Below are 6,172 nucleotides of genomic sequence, written 5' to 3' on the forward strand. Positions count from 1 at the left end.
GTGCTGAGGGACCTGGGATGCTTTGGCCCAGCAGTGCTGGGGAGGCTGCAGCAGTGCAGGAGTAGCCTGAGAGTGCTTGAAGGGTCGTTTCAGAGATGGTGGAGGTTTCTGCATAGTGGGAAAGAGCATGAGAAAGAAATAATGGCCCAAAGTGCAGCTGGGGAGGTCCAGGCTGGACATGAGCAGAAAAGAATGTGAGTGGAAGGGCAGTTCTGTGGTGGAGCAGGTCAACAGAGGGAGTCTGCATCAGCCCAAGGCTTTGTGCTTCAAGGAACAGCTGGGGAGGATGGAGAGACCTCAGCAAAGGAAGGAAGATGCTCAGACAAGAGCAAGGTGGGCAGCAGGGGGGATGTCTCCAGCCTGCAGGGAAAGAGGTGCAGGGGATGTCACAGCACAGGACAGGCTGTCGTGGAGATGATCACGGGATGTAAAGAGGCTGAAAGCCCCACCAGACATGAGCTCCTTCTCCCCTTGGCTATGGCTGTTGTCTGCACCTCTGATGCCTGTGAGGAGACACCTTGTCCTTTCAGCACAGGGGCCTCATGGCCTCCTTGTCCCCAGCCAGGAACCTGGGAGGGGTGGGACTATAGTCCTGCCCTTGGCCTTGCACAGCCCCACATCACACTGTCCCAGGAAGGGCCCTGGGCAACGTGGGAGGGACAGGATCTGCCTTCCCAGGGTTGGGGGCCAGGACTGGGCCCTTTGGTTAATGAAACACATTCAGGTTTACTGATCATAAGAGAGACCTACACCTTGCTTCTCCTGACCTTTCTTCTCTAACCTGACCCTGGGGTCATTTCCTCAGTAGTATTCCTCAGTGGGACCCATTAACATTACAAGAAACTTTGGAGTTTGCATCTGACTTTGACTTCTTGAGAAGTTTCTTCAGCTTCCCCTCAGGGTATGAGGTCCATTGACTCAGCACCAAACCCACGGGTCATTTAAGCACCTTGGGCTGCTCCTGTGCTGTTGAGCTGGGCTGGGCTCCTGGGACACAGGGAGCTCATGGCAGCGGCAGCGCTGCAGAGAGACAGCTCTGCCCAGGAGCAGCTCCTCTGCACACGCAGCAGGGCTGAGGGCTCTGCCTGGGGATCTCAGGAGACCAGCAAGGCAGAGAGAGATTAAAGGTGGTCAGGACTGGGAGGATGACTGAGAGCTCACTGGAGGAGAAACCTTTGCAGCCCTTGCCGTGGTAAGTCTCTGGTGCAGGGCAGTGCAGCTGTAGCTCCTGGAGGCATCTCCTGAAACTGGCACAGCTTGTGGGATCTGTAAGGACGGGGCTCTTGTCAGGCCATGTTGAACAGCTGTGAAGCCGGGTGAGCACCCAGGGGTGCCCAGGGCTGTGCTGCAGAGCAGGGTCCCTGCACCCCAGGGCTGTGCCGGGCAGGGACTCTGCCGCCTGCCAGGGTCAGCGCTCAGCCTGCCCGGGGAGATCCCCACGGTGCTGTGGGGAGAAGCTGTGGGGCGAAGGAGCAACCATTATCAGGCAGGAATGGTGCTTCTCCTGTGGAGAGGGTGCTGTGTGGGTCAGGGCTGCTCACAGCTCCAGATCACCCCTGGCATTTTTCCAAGCAGATGCCTCTCATGCTTAAACAAGTAACTGAGACTCCTGAACTGCAACTGTGAGTGATCAGTACATCTGCCAGAAGGCTCACAACATCCCTTCACCACCCCTCTGCCTGTGCACAGCACCTGCATCACCTTGGCTGGACCCATCAGCCTTAGTCTGACCTGTCCTGCTTTCCAGCCTGCAGACAGGAAGATGCCCCCAGGCAGTGTCCTGTGAACAGGCAGGATCTGTAGGGCCAGGGGGAGGGCACAGAGGGTGGGATGGTCTGTGAGCACTGACAGGGAACAGACATGGACAGGGAAACACCTCCCAGGGGGAGAGTGATTAGAAATGCGAGGAAATTAGACCTGGAATTCTATGAAGGGAGAACAGAGAAAAGTCCCTGTGATCCCCTGCAGGTCAGATCCCTCCTGTGAGCAGCCCCCTGGCCTCCTGTCCCACCCAGCAAAGCCTCTGCCCTCAGGGCTGGGGGCTCCAAGGCATGAAGCAGCTCCTGTGCAGCCAGAGCTCCAGTTCCTCTGCAGAGCACAGGGGCTGAGAGCAGCTGCCCGGCAGTGTTGGTGTCTGGGAGGTGGCTGCACAGCTGGGGAAGGGTGACGCTGTCTGAGTGCCCGGCTGCCTCTGCCCTGGCCTCTCTCACACCCACCCTCACCGCATTTTCCTTCTTGCTCCCCTGCTCTGGGTCACTGCTGTTGGGATCTTGTTCTTGCTGTCAGGCTCTCTGGGGATGGCAGTTTCAGCTGCAGAGTCACAGCCTGATCTTGTGGGTCCTTTCCTGCAGGTGTGTCCATGGGCACGTGTGTCCCAGCTTTGCTCTGACCTGTGGGGCTGTGGGCAATGAAGTCTGTAGGGTTGAATCTCCCTGAATCAAATGCCAGCATTAGAACACTTGGCTATCTGCATGAGGTTTCCTTCCCAGCTGTGAGCTCCCCTCCGGGATGCAAACCCATCCTACAGCATCTTTGTGTTATCTGAAAGTCTCAAGGAGAAGCACGGAAATGGTGTGACAGACAAAATGCTGTTTGGTTTGTGAAATGAGCTACTTGTTCCTTGGGCTAAATGTGGGCTGCTGAGACCTTAGAAAACAGTGAGATGTGTAGTGGTCTGAGGTGGATTCCTCTGCTCTCAGCAGTGTCTGGTGGCTTTTCAGGGTAACACGGGAGTGTGATCACCCTCCATCTCAGAAAGGTGCCAGCCCAGGGCAGCTGGAGCAAGACAGAGGGACAGACCAGGTCCCCTCACTCTGCACTGACCCACAGGCATCCTCTTGCCTTGCAGGACTCACTCTGTTCTCCCTGAGTGCAGCAGAAATGCTGATGGTTTCTGACACCCAAGAACATTCCTCAGGGTGAGAGGGGAGAAGGAGCTGTAAAAAACCCCAAATCTCTCAAAATGCCTTCTGCCATCTCATTTCCTTATCCCTGGGAGTGCAGATGCTGACAGGTATTTCTGGACCATGAGCAGCTTCATGTGACAAAGCTGAACCCCAGGACTGTCCTCTGCCCCCGTTCCCATGACCCTACTGCTGCAGAGCAGGGCTGACTCCTCGGCAGCCAGCGGGCACAGGCCCTGCTCCTCACGGCACCTCCAGCCAGCACCACCCAGGGCTCAGACATGGAGCTGAGGAAAGGTGTGGAAAAGGACAAGGGGGTGTGAAGCAGGGGGAGGGTGTATGAGAAATGGCTTAGACTTTGCTCAGAGAAGCATCCCCTAACATCTCACTGTCTTTTCCTTCTGTAACAGTACCCTATGCTTGGAGACAGCAGATGTCCAACAGCAGCTCCATCACCCAGTTCCTCCTCCTGCCATTCACAGACACACGGGAGCTGCAGCTCTTGCACTTCTGGCTCTTCCTGGGCATCTACCTGGCTGCCCTCCTGGGCAACGGCCTCATCATCACCACCATAGCCTGGGACCAGCACCTCCACACCCCCATGTACTTCTTCCTGCTCAACCTCGCCCTCCTCGACCTGGGCTGCATCTCAACCACTGTCCCCAAGTCCATGGGCAATTCCCTCTGGCAGACCAGGGCCATCTCCTACACGGGATGTGCTGCCCAAGTGTTTCTGGTTGTCTTTTTAGCTTCAGCAGAGTATTGGCTCCTCACCATCATGGCCTACGACCGCTACGTTGCCATCTGCAAACCCCTGCACTACGGGACCCTCCTGGCAGCAGAGCTTGTGTCCACATGGCAGCAGCTGCCTGGGCCATTGGGTTTCTCAATGCTCTGCTGCACAAGGCCAATACGTTTTCACTGCCCCTGTGCAAGGACAATGTCCTGGACCAGTTCTTCTGTGAAATCCCCCAGATCCTCAAGCTCTCGTGCTCAGACACCTATCTCAGAGAAGTCTGGTTTCTGTTGGTTTCTTTCTTTGTAGTCTTCAGCTGTTTTGTTTTCATTTTCTTCTCATATGTGCAGATCTTCAGGGCCGTGCTGAGGATCCCCTCTGAGCAGGGACGGCACAAAGCCTTTTCCATGTGCCTCCCTCACCTGGCCGTGGTCTCCCTGTTTGTTAGCACTGTTATATTATCTCACTTGAAGCCCCCTGCCATCTTCTTCCCATCCCTGGACCTGGTGGTGTCAGTTCTGTACTCAGTGGTGCCTCCAGCAGTGAACCCCCTCATCTACAGTATGAGGAACAAGGAGCTCAAGGATTCAGTGTGGCAACTGACGACTGGCTGCTTTCCAAAGCAATAACCTGCTCATATCTTCTGCATAGCATATATAATGTAAATAATTTTCTCACAGAGTGGTTGTGCCCATGTCCACTGGACACCCTAGAGAACCTGCTGCAGGTCAATCGTCATGGACCGGCCTCTCACAACCACCATTTCCAGCACTGGCTTCTCACTTCAGCTTGAAAAGGTTCTTTGTCCCTCCCTGGCAGCACAACTAATGAGTAGGTCAGATGTCCATGTTTACATTGTACAGATGAGATGTAAACAAATGCACAAAGTGCTTCTGAGGTGATGAACCCCAGTGAGCAGAAACACCATCAGCTATTCCTTGGGGTTCCATGAAGGTCAGTGGGACAGACAGTGTCTTGATGTGACTTCATGTTGAGAGTAACATCCCTTGGGGAACCACCTGAATGTAGCACTGGGATGTGCTTCCTGGAACTGAAGATCCCGTGTCCATTCTTCATGTATCTCATGTAAGTGCAGAGTAGGGCGACAAATGGTAGGGCTGAAGTGTCTCCCAGCCTCTCGGACTCATAGCAGGAGGTCAGAGAGACACAGTGACTTCTGCACCTGTGTGCAAATGGGAAAGACTGCATTTGAACATCCATGGATGTGTTAGGAGTCCATGAGGCCAGCTCAAATGTGGATGCCTGACAGAACCCTGACACTTTTGTGTGTGGCTCCAGAAACAAACCCTACTGGCCCAGTGAGATTCATCTCAGCTCCCATGGACAGGTTCATTGCAAGTGCCCCTGTCTGCTACGTTCCCCTTGCCTAAGATTCTGTATTGTGATCCTAAAAGTGCCAAAGCAATCAGAGAGATTCTTGGGTATTTGGAGAAGGCAGATGACAAACCCCTCTTCTGGAAGGGCAGAAAGAAGAATTGGGAGAAATAAAGGCTGATCAGCCCACTTCCATCCCTGGGGAGGGGTTGGGTCACCTGCAACCATGTGCAGGCACTTGAAAGACAAGAAAGGGATTGCTGAACCAGAATGGGCAGGGGAAAGTCAGGCAAGTTGTGTACATGGAATTTTGCAAGTCCTTCACACATGATGTCCTCTGGTGTCCTTCTAGCCAGACTGGCACTCTCTGGGCTGAAGTGGACACTAGGTGGGAATTTGGTGGAACGATCAAGCTCATATGTCATCAGTGTCCTCTGTGCAGCCAGTTCCTAGTGACATCCCTCAGGGACCAGCACTTGGGCCAGCACTGCTGAACATCTTAATCCTCCCCCTGTATGATGTAACACAGTGCACTTTCAGCTCCTTTGTGGATGACGCGATGCTGGGCGAAGGCCTTGAACAACCTCACCTGGTTCACTCTGCCTTGAGCAGGAGAGTGAGACAAGATGATGTTCAGGGCTCTCTTCAAACCTGAGTATTCTGTGATTCAAAGAGTTTTTCCCTTGGAGAGGTTTTTGAAGAGAGAATAGATGGAGGAAGAGAAAAAGAAAAAAGACAGAGAAGGACATAGAAGAGGTGTCAACATAAAGAAAGCAGTTCCTGTGAAGAACGTTTCTCCACTCAGATCATTAGTGGGAAATATATTTGATCAATTTGATAAAACAAGCGTACTTTTATCTGGTCATGACCTGGTGGTGAAATTTTGCCATTGGAATGAATCTTGGTCTGGATGGTTTGTAAAGATATAAAAGTTTGTAGTTTTCTGTGCTTGTTTGGACCTCTGTGCAGGTACCCTGCTTGAACCAGACCTTTTGTTACTTTACTCCATTAAATATTTTTTTCTGAAAATTTTGCTTCCTGAAAGTCCACTTTGCATGCGATTACGGGTCTCCCCTGAAAGTTTGCCTTCGGAGCCCCAAGTACAGGCTCCGGAGCAAGCAGTTATCGGGGAAGAAGAACCCTGAACATTTGCATGTTGATGGATATACATGTCGCTTGAGAGTTTGCCTCCAGAGGT

At 53.2% G+C, this 6,172-nt stretch overlaps 1 pseudogene across 1 annotated transcript; it reads left to right on the top strand.

Annotated features, from left to right (window-relative positions):
• The first annotated feature begins 3,336 nt into the window (after positions 1-3,336).
• Positions 3,337-4,268, top strand: LOC309451910 (olfactory receptor 14A16-like; annotated as a pseudogene). Its single transcript has one exon. The product of its transcript is annotated as an olfactory receptor 14A16-like (transcript).
• The last annotated feature ends 1,904 nt before the right edge of the window (positions 4,269-6,172 follow it).

The sequence above is a fragment of the Streptopelia decaocto genome (genome assembly GCF_964273445.1).
Source record: "Streptopelia decaocto genome assembly, contig: HAP1_SCAFFOLD_89, whole genome shotgun sequence".
NCBI lineage: Eukaryota > Metazoa > Chordata > Aves > Columbiformes > Columbidae > Streptopelia > Streptopelia decaocto.